Source organism: Falco peregrinus, chromosome 3 (assembly GCF_023634155.1).
Source record: "Falco peregrinus isolate bFalPer1 chromosome 3, bFalPer1.pri, whole genome shotgun sequence".
In the NCBI taxonomy this organism is placed as follows: Eukaryota; Metazoa; Chordata; class Aves; order Falconiformes; family Falconidae; genus Falco; species Falco peregrinus.
The window spans coordinates 17,149,351-17,173,893 of NC_073723.1; the positions used below are offsets into that span (position 1 = coordinate 17,149,351).

A 24,543-nucleotide genomic window follows, 5' to 3' on the forward strand; every position below is an offset into this window, starting at 1 on the left:
AGGACAAAGCGCAGGCACCCAGCAGGACAAGCCAGGCTGACTCAGCTGGGAGTGACCTGGCCATGCTGGCTGGCCACCCCAGCTGGACAGCAGTCCCGATCATGGTGCTTCCCTGTGACTGCCCCCAACCCCCCACTGAGGCAACCACCCATTTCCACAGGATGGGGCAGCCCTGCACCCAGAGGCAAAGCAGCGACATGCAGATACCTCAGCAGGAGCTAGAGAATGGGAAAAAACTTACTGTGGTGTTATGTCAGGCAGACCCAGCTGGGGAGCACAGCCCAAGGGCCAGCTGGTCATCCACAGCACCGGAGACCTCCATCCCAGCATCACCTCCGGGCACCAGCGCTTGGGCAGCGGTGGCTCAACAGTGGCACAGGGCCAGGGGCTGGCAGGCTGGCCTGAGGTCACTGTGACAAGGCTGGGGTGACTCAGAACAATTCAGGGACGAAAATGGTGAGAAGAGAAAGTCTGAAAGAAAGGAGATCTAGCTCACATGTGACGGCACCCAGAAACGCCTGGGACCACTGCGCTGTGAGCTCTGATGGGTGGTGAGCTGCACGACAGACAGCAGGAGTCAGGACACAGAAAAACCTCAAAATCAGGCTGTGGACACTGTTTCAGGAGAAGGAGGAAGGCTGTGCATCCCCAGGGATGGTGCCACCCACAAGTAGGGTGGCATTGTCCTGCTCCCTGACCCCCACAACCCTGCCCCGGGGATAGGGCTGCCTGGGGATGTGGGACCCATCAGCCCCAGCATTTCTAGCAGGTTGACAAAGAGGACAGCTGCTGCAAATGGCAGAAGAGCCTTTCCAAGGAGTCACGCATGACGCAGTCTTGGCCCACTGCCACACCCAGGAGGGCTGTTATCTCTCATGGGGTACTGCAGAAAGATGTGCCAGTGGTTTGGCTCTTTGAACCAAAGCGGTCCTTTCTGGCCAGCATCACTCTGAGACCCATCCCATGCTCCTAAGAGCATCCCAGAGCTGAGCCAGCACGGGTGCTCATGGTGAGACCTTCAGCTGCAACGTCCTCACCGTACACGGTTGTCAACCTTACACCCACACAAATAATGTCTTTTGCTGGACATCTGGGACTTGCCCTCGTGCTGTGCATTACGTGGCTGCCACAGGCCAGCTTGAAGATACTTCTAATTAAAGGGTGAGCGAGTAACTTGCTGTGGCCACAGAAAACCTGAAAAACTCACATGAGACCATTTAGCAGGACAAACCCACAATGCGCATTCAGTTTCTGTCTGTGGAAGAGTGCAATTTATCAGACTGATGCTGAGCTGAGCTAACGACCCTGCCCTGTCCTTAGTACAACACTGTAAGAGAGTATTGACCTGGCAAAGACACCCTCCTGCAAGGGAAAAACAAAGATGGTAATTCAGAGCTGCTTTTTCCAGGAACCTCTCAAGGAGAGTTTAACCACACTTGGGTGGTTGGGTGGATGGCTGGTCTTGCTTTCTGCCCAGGAGGGCTCCTAGGGACAAACTTGCCTTCATGGACAGAGCTCAGCTAGAGGAAAGGACAATCCACCAACAGGTCCCTCTGCTCTCCATCAAGAGCTTTGCCCACACGCACTGCAGAAACTAAACACCCTGCACTGTCAGTTCTGCACTGAACAGGGGCAAAGAGAAGGCAAAGGGAAGATGCTGTGTGGGAAGAAGCTATAAGCAACAGCAGTTGTTCCTCCCTGGCTCTCTCCTACCTGCTAAACACCCAGAGAACACCTTGAATCGTCAACAACTACCAGACAAACTCCAAAGCACCAAGACAGAAAGGGAAAGAGAGGAAGGAAAACAGCCTATCCATTAAAGAGGTGAGAGGATGGAGAGATGAAGCTTTGTGCAAGCTGTGAGTAAGTCCGGAGAAAAGCTATGGCTGGTATAGGAGAGGATGGTTATTCGCACCACCTAATGTGAAGCAAAGCCTTCACACGCAGTGGGGGAAGAGGGTCCCTACAAAGGCTGAAGTCACCAGCCGTGCGTACAAGGACCTTCCAAGCGAAGACGCGTTTGCACAGCGGTAGGCCCGCCTGTTTTAGTTAAACGAACAGCCTCCCTTCCCCTCCTCAATCTCACACCCTCCTGGGCACACGGACAATCCTCAGAGCCTCGATCACCAGCAAAACCTTGACGCAAGCACCTCTGACCTACAGACACAAATCCATTTATCGCCAGGCTGGGATGCTGGACAAAGAGGAGCAGTGTCTCAGAGCTGGGTGCCAGGGCCACTCTCTGATTCAGCAAAGCCCTTGATAAGAAATATCATCCTCCATTGAGTAATTTTAGCCCGTGAGATAAGAATCTCTATCAGGCTCAAACATATGGCTGGCTGCAGAGCACGCAGCAAAATGAGACGGGTAATTTATTTGCTTGTGCTAAGAGCACTCCCACACTCCGAAAAGCTGATGCAATGAAATAATAAGTGCCAAATTACACTGTTCTTCTCTGGAGACCTGGAAGAGGCTCCTGCGAGATACAAGGGGTAGTATCTCTCTCCTCCGAGCATCAAGCCACCGAGGAGACAACAGTACTACACAACTAACCAAGGCACGGCTGCACAGGATTTTCTAAGGCCTGTTTCTCTCGTTAAATCCTGCTCATTACATAGGAGCTTACACCCACAGATATGACTGGGGCTCTGTATGAAGTGCCAGTAGATGCTTTCAGTGGGGGGAAGCGGAGGGGTTAAGTGACAGAATTAGACAGGACCGAGGGCTGAACTCCAGCCTCCTGAGATAAGCCCTAGTCATTACAGCAGGACCACCAGTCTCACCAGTCTACTCAGTGCTGGGGTGTCCCCCTGCTAAGTCCAGCTTGGCACCTCTGCTTTAGGTGACCCGGGTTAATCTGTATGAACAGAATATTGGGCCAGACACTGCCTGGCTTGAGTTGCTCAGAGTAATGAACTCCTTCACCTGAGCTGCAACAGGAGCATCTGATCCACAGGGACAACTCAAGGATGCTCCCAAGAAGCACTTAGCATATTTAACCACTGGGAAGATAGAGCTCTTTCTTACCCTTTCTCGGTTATCATCAAGAGAGATATAAAACTAGATGTTCTCACTCTGTACAGCCACTCTATTCCCTCTCATCTTCAACAGCACAGCTGTGGTTCAACTTGTATCACACACTCCCCCACCATCACCTTTAAATAGGGGAATTTCACTCTCAAACTGAAGATGAACATTGGAAACATCCACCCTGAAACAGAAACTCATGTTTAACCCGCACGTATTTCAATTTGGTGCTTCTAAGGAACTGGGCTAGACCCAGACCTTGAAAGTGTCCCTCCTCTCTCTGATTCAAACCTGGTGTAGAAATGTTGTAGCTACACACTTGGTCACAATCTCCTCACTGATGTGAAATCAATGTTGCTTCCTGGCCAGTGGTATCTTCCCATCACCAGATCTACCCATGTCATCGGCATCCTCACTGGAAATACCAACAGTTAAACCAACGACTGAATGAGTCAGATGAAAAACTTCTTGCTAATACTAAGAGATGTTCCTTCCAGCTCAGTGCCGAGACACGGGGGTGAGGGGGAGTGGGGAAACCTCTGATGTGCAAAAAACGAGGGGATTTTAATCTCAATGGAGTTCAGTTCAGAATTTTTCATCATTGCCAAATTTATTAGGGAATGTTAACGTGACAATATAGGTCTACATGCACGTGCTGGCATGGCCTTCCTGGCGACACCACACAGAGCAACCTCAGAGGAAGAGTCTGATCAAGCCTTTCCACCCTCACCACCACAAACCATCCTGACTGCGCAAAGTGCAGCAGAGGAAAGCCACATGCCCCTCACACCCATTGAGTTGTATCACTAGAACAGATGAAACTTAAGACACCTCTCTGCCATCTTGGCCAGCCTTCCTCTCCTCCAAGGAATGCTTCCAGTGCTCCAGAGCCCAGGGCACAACAAGCACGGAGCCACATATGTTTAAAAGGAAGAAATATTTGCAGCAGGAAAGAAGCTAAAAAATAAATCAAGCTTCAACTTCCTTTTCTGCAAACAACATTTTTCAATTCTCCAAAGGTGGTAAATTGAAACCAGGTAATTTTGCTCTATTTTCCCCAGCTGCTGCCTTTCTCCTCTTGTGGCTTTGGATGAGGCAATGTGATAAGCCCATTTATTTCAGCTCTCTTTGTATGTCATCAGTTTGGAAAATACATCACCGTCGTGCTCTGGAGCTGGAGCTGCAAATAGTGCAGATGAGCATGAGGGACTTGTTATCCTCACTTCCAAAAAAAGCAGCAAGCTCCTCTGGCACAAAGTAAAGGCACAAAGTTTCCTCCAGAAGCGATGTATTTAATGTGCGTGTGTGAGCAGAGCTGCTTGAAAAATTAAGTCTTAGATATGTGGACAAGTAAAACTAGAGATCTGCTGATTATTTTTACATGAAGCCTGCTCAAGTGTCTGCTGGTCTCTGTGATGGGCTCTGCAGAGGCAGGCACGGGTGATGCAGGACATGGGGATTGGGCAACAGAACAGGAGGGAGGCTGGGGGCAGTACAAGAAACCACTCAATCAAAAATCAGTGCCTGGACTCATGCCACTTCTTGCGTGATGGGTATTTGAGTGAGGTGGGAAGGAGGGAAAATGTTTGGCTGGTTTAGGGTATTTTTTACCTTGTTATGAAGCCAGTCCCACTCTGGAGGTCAGGAAGCTGGCTTGTAGCATCACCTTTCCTCCTTCCTCCTGTATCTTCCCTTGTGCACCTTCCTCCTGGGCAAAAATCCATCTCTAACACAAGAGCTATACTCCAGGCTTTTCTCCTTTTGTGCACTCCCAACAGCAACACAGCACTGATTTTAGTTACTTGTGCAAAGCAGCCAACTCTGTTCTTTCTCCTTGTGTGATACTGGAGATTTCAACTTAAGCTCCCCTGTCCCCAAAGCCTAGGGGAAGGGTTGCCCAGCGAGTTCAGAAAGTCTTTTGAAACATTGTAATCCAAGGCAAAACCCAGCTCGTCAAGCTTTATCATCTGAACAGTGAATGCACCTATAAAGAAAACACAATTTTAGTATGTGGATCGGGACAGACTGACAAACTTTCAGGTTTTATACATGGTTTCTGTTAGTATTAAAAGAGAGTAATATCTGATTCCCCCTTCAAGGGGATACCCTGCCCTTACAGTACTGAATGAAGAACATCTTGTTCATGTCTGCAAATTCAGCCAACAGAAGGTACTGCTCAAACTGAGATGATGAACAAGGCATGTCAAAGAAAGCGGAAAAAACCCCAATTCTATCACCCTTGGAGGGTTTCAAAAGCTTGATTATTTTTTTTCCCATTCTAAAGGAGTGGGGAGGAGGGGGGGGAAGATAAAAACCTTGGCGTTTTGAAGTTTTCTAAATTTAAAATGATTTTGATTAGAAGCACTTTGGTTCAACAGTGGGAAAATCTCACTTTGGTATCATAAACTTTTACACTTTTCATTGTAATTTGCATTAGAAACAAAGATTCATTTCAAATACAAACCAAAATACCAACACAGCTGGAAAATTTAGATGTACTGTCAGTAGCCAACCCTCTCCAAAATTTTACTATACTTTCCACAAAAAGGAAGATTTATTGAAGCCGACTCTCTCCTGAGGGTGCATTCAACTTCAGCACGGGTATATTGGTGAAAAATTCCCAGTCAGCTCAAGTGCTGACAAAGGAAACATCGAGCTGCTTTAACCAAATTAAATGGATTTTAATACACAATGCAATATAGTTACATGTCAATTCTATCCTAAAACAATTTCAGTGCTCAACTACAGATTCACAGACTAGCAAAATGACTACAATGTGTGTTGATTAATACTAACGCAGACATTGCTCCACTGGGTATAAAATACTGGCCCAATGAGGAGGCAGGAAAAACTCCAAAAAACAAATCTAGATTAACTTCTAAGGTCAAAAATAGCAGTTTTTTTCTGCACAGAGAGAAACAGAAACACAGTATCAGGAACTAAAGATTTTCAGAATGTCCAGGAGCTCCTCCTGTGGACATTGGCTGGACACAAGCAGTCCCATGTAATGGTCCTGAAGAAGAAACAGCAAGCTCCATCTGCTTTCAGGGAACATTTGGAAGACATGGAGAATCAACACGATGGAGATATAGCCAAGACTTCTTCGGATGGCAAGAGCTGCAGAAGAAGGAACCGACAGCCCCATCTTATTAGGAGCAAACTCCAAACAAACTCCAACCCAGCAAGCAAGGAGGACTGCCAGGGTAGGCAACACAGACACCAATTCAGGTTTAGAAGGCAGCTGGGAATAACTTGTAACTTAGCCTCCTAAAAGGCATCTCTTTTGTCTATGGATGTTTGGTCTTACCCAGATTTAATGATCTTAGTTACAGACACCCACAGTGCAGTGAGAGGCTGGCAGGAGGAGGAGGAGGGCTGGTTCGTACTGCTGAGGAACCTCCTCCCTTGGGCACAGAACGTGGCACACGAGGTACAAAGCCAGTGAAGCCCACTGAAGCATTTTTTCTAGGGAAGCTGAGAGCGATGGATCACCTCATTGCCAGAAGAAACAAGATGGTTAACTAGTGTGGTGGAAGCAAATGGTCCTGGCACTCACCAGGAGCATGGGAAGGACAGCGAGGAAGACAAGAATTGTAAACAGGGGCCCAGCCATGAAGGTGGTGGTACCATCCACAACTCCACAGATGGGTCTCTCTCACCATCTCTTGCTGCCTTCTGCATTTATGTGTCAAGCCACACCATCTCTCTTGCTCCAAGACCTGCAGCATTGTTACGGAGGCTGGTTCTCTAAAGGCCCTCCCACCCCACCCCAAGGCACTACAGGCTCCTCTTGGGCTGTACAACGCAATTCGTTGCGTCCATCTCCATCCTGTGAATCAGTGGGCCAGGCCTGCTCCCTGCCATGTAACCAAATGCACCTGATGGCCCATCCTTGGCCAGGTCATGATGCTGTGTCCCCCATCAGAGAGGGAGAAACACGAATAGGATGAGATCTACGCCTCTGGGCCAACCATCTCACACGCACCTACCACATCAACGTCTCCTCCCCACTGAAGTGCTTTACCACACCCCAACCACACGCTTCCACCTTCTTCCCTCATTTTAACCTGCAAAACCTCCTATGTCACCTCCCCATCCCTAGAAGGAGGTGACGCACTAGCCCTAATTTTGCGTGATGAGATTCTTTTGTTATTCAAAGACCTTGTGGCTGCCAAGCACCTTTCAAGACCAGGTGTCCACGTCAGCGCTTTCCAATGAGCACCACAAACTGGTCTGCTCTGAAGACACGCTCTCTGTGATGTTGGAAATTAGCCACCAGCAGAAGTCATTGAGGAAGAGGGAGAAAGAGCAGCGTGGTGTGAGCAGCTCCAGCGCGCACCAGGGCTGGTGTTGTGTCGGAACTGCTGTGGCCGTAAATCCAGGGTTTGTGATGTGCAGCCTAGAAAGAGACTGCAAGGCTCAGGGCATCTGGCATTACAGAGCGTTATCTGCAGGCTGCCAGCGATATTGCCCTGGGCAGGGAATTACGGTGACACAGTGACATTAAAAGCACAGCTTCCAGTAGCATCCCAGCTGCCCGAAGCCCTGGCATGAGGCAGCCAAGCTGTCCCAACGCTGACCCTCCCCGGGAGGAACACAGCATGCTGACAGTCCTGGCACGGGGATTAGCAAGGCAGCGTTGAAGTGCTAAACACAGATACAACCAGGGAGCAAAACCAGCTTTCCAGGAGTAAGGGGACAGGCAGGAACATCTTTTCACGCATCAGTCTTGCCCTGTTCTCGGCTGAAGTCAATGTTCAGATGGATAAATTGCCCACATGGCTGAGCTGCAACAGCACAGGTACACAGTGACCTGTAACCAGGCAAACCTGGGGCACAGCACTTAAAACAATTACATGCAAGACTACCTCCAAACACCTTACCCGAATGGTAAAAGCAAGAATAATTTGGGTTACGGTCTGGATTGCCTTCCTCTCCCATGCTTCCTCGGCAGCTGGTTGTCCCTGCTTCTGCTGCTGTCTACATTTCCCGCTCCTCCATGCCTGCATTACTAATAAATTAGCATTACACATAGCAGCAGGCAGTAAAATGCACCAGCAGGGCTGCTGAAGGCACCGTCTTCAAGAGTGCCTTAAGCAGATGTGCTAAGGAAACATCTGGATGTTATTACCAAAAAGCTTTCTAGGTTCCCCATCAGATCAACACCTCTCTTTCCTCTGACTCATTATATATAAGAAACAACATGAAACTAATAAAAGCACCCAAGTTGGAAATACAGTCAGCCCTCTGTGTCTCGTATCTAGCAATACGCTAGCACTGACCCAAAACCTTCAGCGGGGGCAGCCAGCCCAGGACCCCCAAGCAATGAGCTTGGTGCTACGCTCCATAGCCAGCAAGGACAGGTCTGGCTGGCACAGGGCTTGCAGGTTAACCATCTCCACGGTTTTCGTCCATGGAAGAAAGCGATCCATCAAAAGGTGAAGAGATCAGCACGCAGTCAGTCCTGTCCCACCACTCACTGTTATTTCCCTCTTGTGAACCATTTTCCTTCCCCCAGTTCTGTAAAATACATTCCTAGCAGCTCTCAGCTATATAAAGATTTTTGACGTGTGGCTGGTACGGCAAGAAAGGTTAGACTAAAACTCCTTCCAGAATAAAAAGCAAGCAAAAAAAAATACATCAAAAAGACTAATGAGACACTTGGCATATTACAGAAATGGCTACATGGAAACTTTTCAAACATACCAGACCTACAGGACTGGCTGAGGTAAGAGGCATAATTAGTCCAATGTGAGCTCGCAAGGCAGGTCCACAACGAGGACTGCACAAACGAGGGATGTCACGTACCAGCAGAGAAGCCCTGTTATCTTTGGGCCTTGGGCTGGCACAGTTGACGGGAGTGCGAGGTTTCATACTTGTACCCACACTTTAAGAATTATGCTGGGAAAACTGGAGAGAGTTCAGAGGACAGCTGTAAGAACAAAACCAGGCTTGTACCAAGGAGCTCAAGGAAGTCAATCAAAGAGAAAGTTAAAAGGTACCTCACAGCCTGTAAGTACCTGTCAGGAAGGGAGCTCTTCAGTCTACCAGACAAAAGCGTAACAAGACCAAAGGTTAAAAGTTGAAGCTCGACAGAAAACAAACCAGAAGCAAAGGTACCGTTTTTCAACACTGCAGGTAATTAAGACGGAAAAGTCCTCCAGCTGGCATGGCCAGTGATCCTGTGCTGGCAGTTTTTCAAATAAGATGGGATTCAACCTTGCCTCTTTTACTCCCCCCAAAATGCATGGCTGGGTGCATCCACAGATGCTGAACCCAAGTGGAAACTAATTCAAGGAATTCCTCTTATACAGCAGGTCGGACTGAACAAGCACCATGACCTTGAAACCTAGAAATCAACAAGGCACAAAGAACAAAAGGCCCAGTTATCGGTGTCTGGGTCCCTCCAGCCCCAGAGATCCCTGCCCCATCTGCAGGTTCTCTGCACCCCATCACTACCAAGACCTGGATTTTGCCCAAGAGCAGCAAAAGCTGCCAGATATCCACCATGAGCGGCAAAATGAGATGCTGTTGAACAAGAAACTCACACCCACATCGACTTGTTTTTCTTTTCCAGCTGAGGAACTGTGGAAAATCACAACCAAACAAAAGGAAGTCAAAAAATTATACCTGCAGAGCAGAAACAGAACATGATATAAGAAATAAGGGGTTTTTACAGTGAGAACTATCATTCGTTGAAACAACTTCCCCAGGGACATGGTGGAGTCCCATCACTGGATGTTTTCAAGATGCAACCAGACAAGGTGCTAGATAATCTCATCTAGGCTCCCTTTTCCATGAAAGGTTGGACCAGATAGTCTTTCAAAGTCACTTCCAACCTGGGCTGGTCTGTGACACAGAAAGGCACGCAAAACTCTCCAGTTTGTTTGGTTTTTTTTAAACTCCGAGAGAAGGGGATTTAGATTCTCTTTCGGAATCAGAAAGATTTCTTCTCTCAAGTGGCTTCCCAGCACACATATTCCCTTCCCCTCCCCGGGAGCTGAGGAGATGGGATAATTGTGACTCCTCAGTGCTAGCCATCATTTGGAGGGATGTCCCTTCAATTAGCTTTCTGGCAAAGCCAACTACAGACATTTGGCAGCCAGATCTACCAGTGGATGCGGAAAAGGAAATAAAACCTGAGAATCACTTTCACCACATGTTCATGCCAGAAATCATGCATGGTCCTCTCATCCTGGGTGGCCAGAACAAGCCAGAGCCACCTCGGCAGGTGTCACACCACAGTGGGCAAGACGACAGTCATTTATCAGAGCAGGGTGACTTTCTGAGTTTGTTAAAACAGCAGTTAAAAGCAGCGGAGGCCAGCTGTGTTTTGACACCGTTCCTTAATTCCTGCTTTTGAGATTTCACCGGTTATTGGCAGTTCTTCCAGACAAGTTACCTGAGGGCTGCTGGGCTTCTCTGCTTTGCATGTAGCTCATGCATCCTCCCAGACACGGCTGTAATTCAGCGCAGGGCTGCGACGCCTGCAGACCGGCACCGCGACCTAATGTATGACATGCTGGACTGGGAGCCTTTTTCTTTTTCCCTGCGGCCTGGCTCATGGCAGCAGCGATTCAATTAGCCTGTGCCTCGGTGTCCCACCTGCTAATGGTTTGCTCTCTCACGCAGAGGCCAGGAGGATAAATATCAAATCATGTCTCCGGGCTAGAGGCGATGTTCATGAGGATCCTATAGGCACAACGGCAGGCTGCCCATGGCTCAAGAACCACATCCTCGCAGCAAATCTGTGGCTCCCTAAAACTCAAAGATGGCAAGGGAATAGTTTTGGGGATTCCAAATGGGCATCTCCAATGCCCCTAAATCAGGGGTCGGTAGAGGAAGTCAGAGAGCAGTGCCAGCGATGACTGAGATATGAATCAGAGCTGTGTGAATTCGTAAAAGCAGCCAGTAAAGAAACCCCATTAATTTCTGCTGACCCATGTTCCTCCAAGCCAGTGTTACATTACATTAATACAGGTGGTTTGAAGTCACTCGGCTCAAACGCTGTGAAGCCCACAGGTTTACAGTACTGTTTCTCTGGCATCTGGCATTAGAAAGGCTCTAAATATTTTAATAAAGAGATTTACTTCTGACCAGGCTTGGTTGTAATGGCTTAGGAAGAGGGTGGGGAAGGAAAGGTGGAAGTGGGAAGGCTAATTAACCTTTACCAGGAACAGAGGCCTGCCAAAACTGTCTCCAGCAACAGCAATAATGACACATCATCATCGTCATCATCACCATCATCAAAAGGCAAACCACCACAATCCCCATCAATGGGAGGTCAGTTTGGGATCTGAACGATACAGATGACTGCGTTGACCTTATCCTCCACAACTATTTTGGAGGAAGAAAAGAAACCTCCTCTGCCCCAAAGAGAGGACACAGCTCTACTTAAAAAGTTATTAGCATGACACATAGCACATTTGAGCTTCACCAGCTCTGCTCGTGGAGACAGCTGTGTTGTCCTGGGTTTGTTTCTTTCTTTCAACATGAACCTCACCAAATAACACCATGCAACTTCATCCAGACCCACACTGTCTCTCAGGACACCCAGTCTCTCAAGATTGGGTACACTTCTCAAAAGCTGTAGCATCTGGAGTCATGTGAAAATATTATCAACATTTTGCCTTCCTTTCTAAACGGGGGAGAGACCACCTAAATTTCATAGATTGGGCAGTGTTTACAGATCACAAAAAAACATTTTAAAGTCAAAGATATGTAAAAATAGCCTTAAATATGTAGCTTTATGTACATATGCATACGCAAATTATGCACACGTGCACACACTTTCTAAATCTGTTGTCTTTTTATACCTTGCTGACGATTTTGCTTTGCTTCTATTATTACCACACCTTAATTTCTCTGTTCACACAGGCTGAATGAGCATAAGGAGGTCCGTGCCCACAGACTAAAGGCACTTGAACTAAAGAACAAAGCTCCCAACTCTTGACACTCCAAAACGCCCACTGATGATAATCATATTTAGGCTTCCAGGTTCCCTTTCTCCTTCTTGACTTCAGCATTTTCACATCTGCTCGGTTCCTCTAAGCCTCAAAAGTGTGTCCCAGGACATGGTTCCTCATTTCATCCTTAAAGAGCTGAAAAGCCCTAACGACGTAAATGCCCTCAGCCAGCCCTTCCTGCAAATAGAATGCAAAATCCCACCTCCCGGCTGGTTTGTATGAAGTTCTTATCATCATAGTTTTGGTTCATGGTTGTGCATTTGCAATACCTTCCCTCACCCCTGTCTCTTCCTCCTTCAGAGCTTGAAATGTGTGGCCCCACTGTGACAGTGATAGGATTAAGAGAGTGAATTAGCCTGTGGCACAAAACTCAGAAGAGCTGCCATCCATCCCTAAGAAACCTGGAGGCTGCGGTTAAAATCCAGCCTTCTCTAGGCCTGGACCTGCATGTGGTGGCTGGAAAATATGGGGGCAGTTAGGGATGGGGATGAACTTTTGGGGCTGCAAAGCATGGAAATCCCTTCCTAAGACTTTAAAGGACCGCTGGGTTACCCAGGCTGAATCTTGCATAAGGGAGGTCACAAGTTTTACTCATTTACCTTTGATTTGAGCTGTATTGCTAGTGTTTGCCTAAGCCCCACCTTCCAGGGAGGCATACTGGCTCCATGCAAAGATCTCAAGATACAGAGATGGTAACTCACCTTTTTGATGGCTGGCTTGAATACTTAAAAGCCTTTGGTATTTAAAAAAGGCGCTTTAACTCTGGTTTTATCTGCATTGCATTTGCAGCCAGGGGTGCCTGTGATACAGCTGCTGGCTTCAGGAGGTGCTTTGCCAGGTGATTTCCTCAGCTGTTCACAAAATCCATCTCCAGGAGAAACCCTGGGGCCTCTCGGCTCTCTTCCCCTGCAGACAGCCTGTCTTCTGCCCCCACCCTTTTCACTTATTTCTAATCACCAAAGGAGAAGAGGAGCTTTCAAAGGATTTATCACAAGTGCCTGGCAGTGAATCACCACTGCGGGTGGCTAGGGATGACACTTCGGTAAGAAGGATACAGGAGGAATGGAAAGGAAGGGCAGAGCAAACACTTTTATCCCCATTGTTTCCATTCCAAGGAGAATCAATGCGTTTCTCCACGCCTACTTTTTTTCTCCGAGTTTCCAAACACCTCCTGCTCTCTACCAGCTCTTCCATACACTCACACATATAAGGATGGCCTTCCCTAAACATCCTTTTTGGATGCCTCACGACCACAAACACCCGTGACCCTGTGCCATTCTCCCACAGCCTCACTAATAATAATTATTACCCAAGTAACTAAACCTTCTTCTTGGTGTTCACATCTCAATGGGCAATTCTAACCTGGCTGGTTAAGCAGCACTTCCCACCAAGCAGGGAAACCTGGGCTAAAGAAGATGCTCATGGTCACACCAAACACTTCTGACAGAAACAGGGCTCTCATTCCTGCATCCGCATAGCCAGCCCCTCCTGCCAAGCCCGGCTGCCACCTGCAGCATCTCCATCCCTAACTGCAAGGGTACAAGTAGCCTTGTAGCAACACTTCAGCACTTCCACAGAACACATTCTTTGTTATTCAAACGGTTTATCCAAAAAAATTGTTTATCTCTAAGCACAGATTCATTTCCAATTTGTGTCAGCAAAATAAAAATGAAAACACAAAACAAACAAAGAAAAAAGAGCCCGCCTGACCTGGAAATCTAAAAATAGACCTGTGTATCGCAAATAGTGAACTGTCAGGTAAAGATTGTGGATTGAAGGTTCAGATGAATAATGTGTTTGTTTTCCCTGCTTCAATACTTTCCTGCTGTTATCACTGTACAAATAAGTCAGCACACGCTAATTACTCTGATGGCAATTTCCTGGGAGCTGGTACTTAAGTATCAGGCCAAATCTGTTCCTCAGCATCACAGACTAGTCCTCCCCACACACTTCCAAACAAACAAACAGCCCAGCTGCCAAATCACACCATCCTTTCCTTCTCCACCGCAGACCCAGCACTGCCAGTGTGGTCCCACTCCTGGCTCCAACACTGGCTGCAGGATCTACCCCAAGTGACACCTCACTCCTGACAAGCCCAGCAAAAGCCAAGATGCTAATGCAGAAGATGGGTCTAACAGCACCTGAACCCGGATTTATCTCCTTTGAGGTGTTCAGTGTACGTACAAATTGTAGATCCCAAGCAGTACTTGTGCAGTAAAAGGGGCTTATAATCTTGGGAGCCGGCAGTACAAGTGCCTTTTCTGCAAGGCACATGCATTAAGAGAGAAAGGATGGGAAGGGAAACGTCTGTGAAGTGTTTTTGTAAGGCACCCAACAAACCAGTCTCAAGGCCCTTTTAGCCCAAAACCATCCCACAAGGCTCAGGGAGTTTATATTCACGGGTGAACTACATCAAAGAACCACCTAAACAATGCCTGTGGTTTCTGCTGCATTTTTTTTCCCCCTGCTTGGTATTTATACAGCCACAGATTTGCACTGTAATTCGGTCAAACGCATTAAAGCGAAGATGAAGGGGAGGAGAGAGCAGAGGAAAAAAAGTGCTGTTACCTGTGTTACATCCCAAATAGCACTGAATTTCTGTATAGATCTTTGGTGAGACCCCAACCCAGATGCAGGCTGTTTGCTCAACACGAAATACAAACCCAGCATCCTCCTCTGTGGGTTTTTTTTCCAGCCTTTCAGGGTCTTTTTTGGGGGATGGATGGCTTGCTCTGGATTTCTTGTATTATCATTTGTTCCTGCTTTCACTGTGCAGCAAAGGGTTAAGTGACCTTTCAGATCCTCCCTGGATGCAACTCCATGAGTAACATGAAAGCTTCCAGCCCAGTGAAAACAACTTGAAAGAAGGGCAGCGACCCAGTCACAGGCTTAAGTTTCAGGTCACAACATCCCTGCTCAAAGCTATTGTCTTCCTCCAGCCACAAGTTTGCTTCGAGTCACCTCCCATTACAGTGATTCGTCTCCAGAATTTACAGGAAAATACCTTTTTGGGACCCAAGTTGTTAGCATCCTCTCTTGCATGTGGGATGAGAGCTGTAAGATAGCAAGGGGCACAGCTGGTACACAATGATGCAGCATCCCCTTGTACCTAGTATTAAGTGCTAAAAACACACGGGCCATTAGGAAATATTAAATAAATAAATAAAAAAAAAACCCAAACACCAAACTGCAATAGTGAGCTCTGGTTTCATTTACTCTCAACTTTTGCAAGGGAATGGGTGTTTATAACCCCTGTCAACCTGGACACAGGCATACCACATTGCATGGCAGATTCAAAGCTAGTGCACGAGCATCATGCTGCTCCATTAAAAGCCCTGGATCAAAGAAAAGAGCAGGTTTGGTGTTACTGCACGCTGCGCTGGAGGAAATGGTGCATCTCAGCAATGCCATGTGCTGGGAGAAGGCTGCAGAGGGGAAGGATGTCCCCCCTCTCCCTTTTCCCAAAAAGGGGCTCCCTCGGGCCAGTTAGAAATCATCACCTGCTGGACCACAGTATTGGCCATCACAGAATCACAGAATGGGCTGGGTTGGAAGGGACCTTTAAAGGTCATCTAGTCCACCCCCCTGCAATGTACAGGGGCATCACCTCCACATGGCCCAACAATGTGTGCCTGCAACCCAGAAAGCCAACTGTATTCTGGGCTGCATCAAAACCAGCGTGGCCAGCAGGTCAAGGGAGGTGATTCTGCCCCTCTGCTCCACTCTGGTGAGATCCCCCACGCGCAGTATTGCATCCAGCTGTGGGATGCCCAACATAAGAAGGACATGAACCTGTTGGAACAAGTTCAGAGGGGGACCACAAAGATGATCAGAGGCTGGAGCAACTCTGCTAATGACAGGCTGAGAGAGCTGGGGTTGTTCAGCCTGGAGAAGGCTCCGGAGAGATAGCAGCCTTCCATTACCTAAAGAGGGTTTATAAGAAAGATAGGGACAGATTTTTTTAGTAGGGCCTATAGCAACTGGACAAGGGGTAATCGTTTTAAACTATAAAAAGGTATTAGGAAGTAATTCTTTACTGTGAGGGTGGCGAGGCACTGGCACAGGCTGCTCAGAGAAGCTGTGGATGCCCCATCCCTGGCAGTGTTCAAGACCAGGCTGGATGGGGCTCTGAGCAACCTGGTCTAGTGGAAGGTGTCCCTGCCCATGGCAGGGGGGTTGGAATGAGATGATTTTTAAGGTCCCTTCCAACACAAACTGTTCTATGATTCTATGACCAGTGGCTGCATCTCTGCACTGTAGTGAAGATGCCGGCAAGCAACCCGCTGCTGAGAAACCAGTCAGCAAAAGGTTCAAAACCCAGCTCCACACAAGCCATACAGAAACATGGTTGCTGGGAGAAGGATCATGGCTCATCTGGGGCAAGAAGGACAAAAAGGCCAGTGTGGGCATCCAGCCCCAAGCCTGGCACTCGGCCCAGCTCCTCCCAACCTCACACCTACGGGGCGGTCTTGCTCTGGACCAATGCTGATAAGAGAGTATCAGGATGGGACGCAAATATGGAAAAAGTTAAGGATGTGAAAAGAAGTATCAAAAACTCTCCCAACCTCCACCACTTTGTGCTGTTAACTCTAAAAGCAAGACTGCAAAGGAACAAACTGCGTGTCCAGGTACTTGGGTGCGGAGACCTTCCCACTTATCATCATGGCAGAGCAGACAGGCAGAAAGCCCAAGGAGGTTCCCGGTTCAGCTGCAACTCCAGAGGTTTCGATGTGATTATGCCTGTGACTCTCCCCCACAAGCTTTTTGGCACCGTCACCAGCCCATGATATTGTTTCCATTCGTTCCTCCCTCTCAGCCATGCCAGCACATGCCAATTTGCCATGCAAGACCGCAAACTGGATTGGGGAACCCAATCCACCGAATAACAACCTGGGGGAGAGAAAAAATAGTCACATCAGCTAGACACATTCCCTGTTGCGAGTGGATTCAGTGACATCCTTTGCTGTCAGCTGCTTGCATTGGTTTCAGGTGCAGCAGTGCAGAAAGATGCCTGGATTTTATGGTAATGCTGCTCAGCTGTTCAAGGGATAAGCTACCGAACATGGCCATGGGCTTTTATTTTTAGTGACTATCCGTATTTACATGTGTGATCCAATCACTGGACTGAATTTGGCTAAGTGATCCCACTTCTCAGCTGACTGGCTTATGGTATGATCCTGCAGCACCACAGGAACCAGCCAGAAACACTGACTGCAAGCCCAAGGCAAGCTGTTTCTGACTAGGTGCTGAAGAGTGAAACCCATGGCTGGTGCTTGGTATCTCCTAGAGACAATGCAGGCACGAACAAAAACACCATCCAAGGATGTGGCGGCTTCACCAGTTTTCCTGACCAGCAAGCAATGCAGGAGTAACAAGATGCTGATCCCTTCAAGTGCAGTTATCTTGTATGGCCTTGTATATACCCATGTGGGAGAGATACCAGTATTTATTTTATTATTTACTGGAAGTATTCACGCTGTGTCCAAAAACATGCAAAGACATTCTTCAGTGTCCAGAAAGGCCTGTCCTGCGGGATGATGCAAAAGAAAACAACCCATGCTTTGCCTCTGCAGCCAGCTTTGAGGCTGACAAATCCTGCTATCGAAGTGCAGGCATAGACAGGATCTGCTGTAATTAACGATGGCCTCTAAAAAGGCCCTGAGCCACCTATTTAGGGAGGAATTTGTAACTGAGCAACATGAGTGCTCAGATCTCCCCTCCACGCACACAACCATCCCTTTGCTGCCCATGCTACGGTGTGCTGGGTCAGCCCCTGTCCTCCACTGCCCCAGCTCCTGCTGCTCCGTGCCAGGGCTGCAGCGATGCCCTGCACCCAGCCTGTCCCTCCGGGTTAGCTGGGCTGGGGGTTGCCCTCATGGAGTTACAGAATGGCTTAGCTAGAAGGGACCATTAACGGTCATCTAGTCCAGCCCCCCTGCAGTGAGCAGGGACATCTTCAACTAGATCAGGCTGCTCAGAGCCCTGACCAACCTGACCCTGAGTGTATCCAGGGATGGGGCATTTACCACCTCCCTGGGCAACCTGTTTCCTCGAAGAAAAAGACAAGTGAGCAACACCCACACCCTGCCTCCTAAAAGCACCCGAGCTGCTCCAGCTGCTGCACTCTGATGAACCCAAAGCATGAATGATGATGACACAGGCCAGTGGGAAGATGTGGGGACAGGACCACGGCATTTCACCCACTAATCCTGGTAACAGTGGGCGCTGCCAAGCTGGAAACCATCCCTGGAAAGCTCTGAAGCCTGGCTCTCTCCACTTGGTTTGGAGAGGGCACAATGACTCAAGGTTCCTTGGCTCTGGCACTCGTTGCCACCCCTCTTTTTCTAGCAAAGTACCCCGTTTGGGTGTTTGAGCTACCCCAAGGACACGAGCTCTGGGAGGACCCTGGAGGACAGCAGCACCAGAACTGGGGGCCATGACTTCTGCCCTGGAGATGTCTTTCACCACCACAGAGTGCATGGGGGAACTCAGGGCAAGGGCTGAGACCCCCAGCCCAAACCAGAGAGCGGCTCCGATGGGGCACCCACCCAGGGGTCCAGCAGAACAGCCCAGCACGCACAGGAAGGGCTTGGCCACCCAGGGCACTGCTGCTGTGCTGGCGTTAATCACCGCCCCACACTGCCCAGGGCTGCCAGCCAGGGCAAGCGCCGGTGAGAACAAGCCCTGGAGAAGAAACCCAGCACTGCGTCCTGGCTTTGCAGCCCGGCTGCTACGCGGCGAAACAAAACGAGAGGCACAGCTCACCCTCTCCGAAGCATACGCCCTTCCTAATGAGAGTCGACCCAGGAGCTATGCGGGAGTCGCGCCCATTCCCAGGCAGGCTTCAACGCCACCGAGAGCCAACACTGGAGCCAGGCAGCTCCGAGAAAAGAGACACGAGTTGGAAATTTTGCTTTGATGCCGGCTCGCCAACCAGCCCCGGCACCGGGGAGGAGGAGGAAGGACTGCCGGCACTCGCCTCGCTCCCCTGCGTGTGCGTACATGCGGGGCTGAGCTCAGCCGGATATCCCAGGAGAGGGATGCAACAACTGCTGAGCAAGTGTAGAGTCACCAGCTGTGCCCTGCCTGGCTGGGGAACGCACAGCTGGCATGGCTCGAGCCCTGAAATGGCAGCCGACTGCCTGCCACTGTACAAGAAAGCCCACAGAGGAGGGCTGGTCCAACAAGGATGCTCCGAAAGGACAATGTTGTATGGCCATGCATCATCCTAAAATATCAGCAGGAAAAACTCCATTATCTGCAGCTAAATCTGGGCAGAGTGCAGTGCCAGGACCTCTTTTCATCCTGAAGAGGTTAAGTTCCAGGAGACACAAATATCTTTTATCAGCCTTGCTGTTGCCGTTAGCACAATAACGATGTCAAGCATCACCCAGCAGACACAGCAAGGTTCAGGGCCTTGCATTAACTGCAGTCTTGATCTAGTTCTAGAAAGGCAACGGTAGCAACAGGATCAGAATAAATACAAAGGTGATAGGATGAAAAGATTTCCCAATTAAATTCCTGACACTTGCATCCTTTCCCTTCCCCCACCTCCTCTCGTACCTCTTTTAATTCGCTTGCACAGATCTCAAAGCATTTAAAAGACGCACACTTAACTGCTCTTAGCATCATCATCCTGATGGAGAAACTGCAATTTGGGAAGGTTGAGCAACCCATCCAACATTGCCCAACAACCCGCTGAGAGAGAAGGCAGGACTGGTTTAGCACAAGTCTCTCCATCCCACCGTGCTGCCTTGCCGCAGGGTACGAGTTACCGGCAGGCGAGCCAGGGCAGTTACATGGCACTGCTGTATTTCCCAGGGTGGGGCATGCCCCCCCATCACACGGGGTGGAAAGCAGTGGCCACTGTCCCTGCTAAGAGGACAGTTCAAAATGCATCTCCTGTTTCTTTCCTTTCCCCCCCTGACCTGTTCTTAAAGCATACGAATGCAGACTTCCTACAGAGAGCAAAGGCTGTCAGAGGAGGTGGCATGGGTGCCTCAGTTTCCCCATCCATGAAATAAGATCAATGCCTGCAGGTGTTTGCAAGCAGAAAACCACCAAAAAGCACTGAGGAGTTCTGTTCTGTTACCATTCCTGTGTCCAAGGTCTGGGACATCTATGCACCACGATGACTGGGAGAGGGCATTTCAGAGAAACAGGAGATACGTGGTATGGAGTGGACCCCACCATACAGACTCCCTATCAAATCAAGCAGGACCTTAAGAGTTGGCCAAAGGTTGTAAAGCTGGATCCTTCCAGCCGCAGCAAGACACAAAGCCAGGGGCTGCAGCTGTGATACTGCTTGACTGAGCCACTGGGACAGGTGACCACAGAGAACACCCCGTGGTCAGCAGATCCACCCTGGCTAGAGGGCCACCAAGACACAGGATGAAGCAAAAGTATTTCCATTTGCCGTATGTATCCTCCAGCATGCTGTGAAGCAACTGCTGCTTCTTGGTCCAGAGCAGTGAAGGTGCCAGATGGAGAGAGCAGCCAGAAAGGCCTCTCGCCTTGCCACAGACTTATTTGCTCTTCTTTAATTCCTCCACTTGCTCTAGTGACCCCACCCTGTCCATCCCATCCCCTCAACCTTCCTCATATTAATTCATTTGGCCTTTTCATAACCTCTTAAATTACCACACAAACGAACAATTAAAGGATTATCATCATAGTGACTAAGGATGACGTGTCTAAAGGTCACACCTCCAGACAAGTCCACCAACTTGACCAAGAAGAAACTGGACAGAAACTACCAGTGATACTCACTACCAAAAATGAGCCTGATACAGAGCATGGAAAACCACCTCTGCCCGAGCTCTCACTGTACAGCTATGGACCATGGGTATGAAGCAGCTCAGTGGAAAATCCCAAACCTGGGCACTGAAGCACCGCACCTGAGCATCCCAAACATGGGGGCTATGCAAACCTCTTTACTGCTCAACTCTCCATCACCCAGTTCTGCCAGGGTGGGTTTAACTGAAATTTCACAGTACAACAAGAGCATTTGATAGACCCTGTCCAAATGCATCCCAGTTGTTGAAGCATGACTAACTTTATCTTGTCTTTTAGGCACAAGCTGTCTCCTCCTTGGCACTGTGCAGCAGGAAAAACCTCAGGGTCCCTGGCTAATGGCTGGTTCCCAGCCAATTGACTGAATTAGGCTATTTCCATACTCATTACAGACCCTTCAAAACAGTGTCCTTTAAATACAAACCTTAACACTACCTCTAATGAAACTTTCTACATGTCTCTGTGGCTCAAATTCAACTATACCAGCTTCTATTAGGTCAACAGCGCTATCGCACCCGTGCCGCTCGTGTCTGCCAGCAAACGCTCCAGCTGCCCAGCATGCACATCCACAGCTAACACATAATACTTGTCCTCACATTATGGATCCAGTGTTACCAGTTTCCCCAACTTCCCAGGCCCTTTATGCGAAACTCCAGCGGTGGAGCCGCAAGCAGCCAGGTCGTGCAGAGCACCACATTCCTCCCCTGGGAACAGGCAGCACGAATAAACCTAAAATCCGATTTTATTGCATCTTTCAAATTCTTAACAAGCCAACAAAAATTACTGTTGCTTTTTTTTTTTTTTTTTTTTTTTAATTTCCCATTTTTAAAGTGACCAGGCTTTTAAAATCAATAGTTAATTTTAAAATGCCAAGATATTGTTAGATGCATCTGGGGACGGTTAATCAGAGGCACTAAAGAAGTAACAATAATAATATTGATAGCAGAAAAATAAATTCCCCAGTGGGATACACAAGAGTTAGGGAGTGACTGTCGTCCTCCTCCCTGCCCAGACCTCAAGAGCATGAGAGCACCCACAAATCTCCCCAGTGCTGGCACTGGGGCAGCGCTGTGCAGGCAGGGTGGCCCAGCACTCTTTGCTCTTTGGGAAGGACAGGGAAGACAGGCTCTTTGGGAAGAAGGTAGGAGCCACTCAAACCTCAGCTGAGGCCATTTGCGGGGCTGAGGGCTTGCTAGGAAGGAGGCACTGGCAGGTTTTCCCTCCCTGGCACAGCTTGTATCAGGAGGAGCACAAAAGCCTTTTGGAAGCCCACGGCCGAGGAGCCTGGGAAGAGGTGCGAGCGGGGCTGGATGCAGGGCGCATCCCGGCAGAAAAGACAGCCCTGCTCCAAAGCATCAACCTAAGCCCTTTTCCCGGCTCCGGCCTCCCTTCCCAGCACTGTGCCACACACATCTGCACAGGGAGAGCCAGCCTGGCAGAGAGCCAACTCAACAACTCAAGAGGTGCAATTATCATTAAAGTCGGGCAAGGCTGGAGCAGGGGAGAGGAGATCTCCCTGCCAAATGAATAGGTTTAACGCTGCTCGCATTCCTGCATTCCTCTACCACGCAGTAATGAATAAACCCTCACAAACTGCTAAAAACGACGCGGTTTTGGTTAAGCCCTGCGAGTGTGCGAGTGTGTGTTTTGTAACCTTACACCTTTGCAGACAGAGCCCTGCTATGTTTGTAATCTAGGAGCTGAGGTTTTCCAGAGCCAGCTTGTGTAACCAGGCGGAGACGTCAGCACATGCCTGTTTTATGGGAACAGCATCCCCACCACGAGTGTGCGGAGATGGTATAGAAAGTGCACAGTGCCAGGCAGACACCTTGCTGTGCAGGGGTGCAGCACGGGTCCCTGACCAAAGCGCACACACAAAGCCACTTCTGAGGAGAGAAGAGCAAAGAGGAGAGCGTAGAGAAGAGCAGAGAAGAGGAGGACAAGACTATTTCAGTTGGAAGGGACCTAGAACAATCATCCAGTCCCACTGCCTGACCACTTCAGGGCTGACCCAAAGTTAAAGCACAGTGTTAAGGGCATTGTCCAAATGCCTCAAAAACTGACAGGCTTGGGGCACTGACCACCTCTCTAGGAAGCCTGTTCCAGTGTTTGGCCACCCTCTCAGTACAGAAACGCTTCCTAATGTCCAGTCTGAACCTCCCCTGGTGCAACTTTGAACCATTCCCATGAGTCCTATCACTAGATCCCAGGGAGAAGAGATCAGCACCTCCCTCTCCACGTCCCCTCCTCAGGAAGCTGTGGAGAGTGATGAGGTCACCCTCAGCCTTCTGTTCTCCAAACTAAACAAACGCAGGCTCCTCAGTCCATCCTCACAGGACAGGCTTTCTAGCCCTACCACCAGCTTTGTTGTCCTCCTCTGGATGCATTCAAGGACCTTCAGATCCTTCTTAAATTCTGGGGCCCAGAACTGCACGCAATATTCAAGGTGAGGCCGCACCAACACTGAATACACAGGATACTCACCTCCTTTTATTGGCTGGTTACACTGTGGTTTGATCCACCCCAGGATGATGTTATAACGAAAGCTTTTCACTATCTTCATTGGTTTAACTGCACAGGATCCTGTCTGGGTCTGAAAGCAATATTATTATTTATTCATGATTTTACCGGAAAATCTAATGGTTCCTTAGCCAAAGGTCAGAATTCACACGTCCCTCTGCTTGGTCTTAGCTCCTCAAACCTGCCTCTAACAGCACCATCTCTCATATCTCCCTTCCCACCTCTTCATCATCCTCCAGTTGCTGTGCTCCCCATGGGCACTGTGTCTCCAGCCATGGTCCCATCCTTCTTTACCTCCCTTTCACCTGCACCAGAAACACACATCCAGCCCTTCTCCACACAGACTCTCCTCTGTACGCCAAAGTCCTCTCTTTATTTTCAAAATTAAGTCTCAAGACATCTTTTGACCACTTTGTCATCCAGGATTCAAATCTGCCGTTGTCATCAAACCTCTTACTTTCCCACATCACAGCCAACATACCTACCCTTCCCTGAGAAACCTAACTTCTCCTGACCAAAGAGTATGCCACCCTAACAGGTCACATTTTCTATCGCGCTTCACCTTCTTAAGGCTCCCTCCTTTCCCCATCTCATCACACAAGAGCTCTCTAACTTTCAAGGCTTATCCCATGCCCTGCAGTACCCACTATCTGCTGTTGACTCTTAAGAGTGTTGACTTCTACTTAGGAAGCTGGCCTCCTGGGCCAGTCCATGGAAAACATCTTTGATACTGAATGGTATTTTCTCCCTTGCTGCCCCTTTCTCATCTGGTAGGAATTCGTCTAACGTCTGCCAAACCACCTCAACGACTTCATCAAAACTCTCCTTTGCTGTGACATTTACAAGAAAACTCACTGTGAGGCTGCTGGTGTTCTGAGACACACCTGTCAAGATGATCAATAGTGCCCTGGCATTTTTACTTTATTCCACAAACTGTATGTATCCAGCCACAACCTTCCATCACTGATCCAGACCATAAGCTCCTTGGGGGATGCACAGCCTTTGATTCAGTATTTGTACAAAGAACAATAGGTTATGGAACACAGTTAGTACTCCTTGTGTCACAGTGGTGTAAATAAGATGTTTAAACATCCAATCAAGGTCCAGGTATTTGCATGCACTAGGTATGACTCCCAGGTTTACAGTAGAGAACATGGCCAAGAAGTTCCCTCACATAGTGCTGCCAAAGCCACGAGTTACCCAAGGACATTTCACAACGCACAGAGATCCAGGTGCC

General features: G+C 48.8%; 1 long non-coding RNA gene across 8 annotated transcripts in view; it reads right to left on the minus strand.

The window, feature by feature from the left end:
* LOC114013241 (uncharacterized) overlaps positions 1 to 24,543 on the minus strand; it is a 142,018-nt gene that overhangs the window by 37,126 nt on the left and 80,349 nt on the right. For all 8 annotated transcript variants that reach the window (XR_008746411.1, XR_008746417.1, XR_008746415.1 and 5 more), the window contains one exon: positions 4,639 to 5,011. This is a non-coding gene — a long non-coding RNA (uncharacterized LOC114013241). The remainder of the gene's footprint in view (positions 1 to 4,638; positions 5,012 to 24,543) is intronic.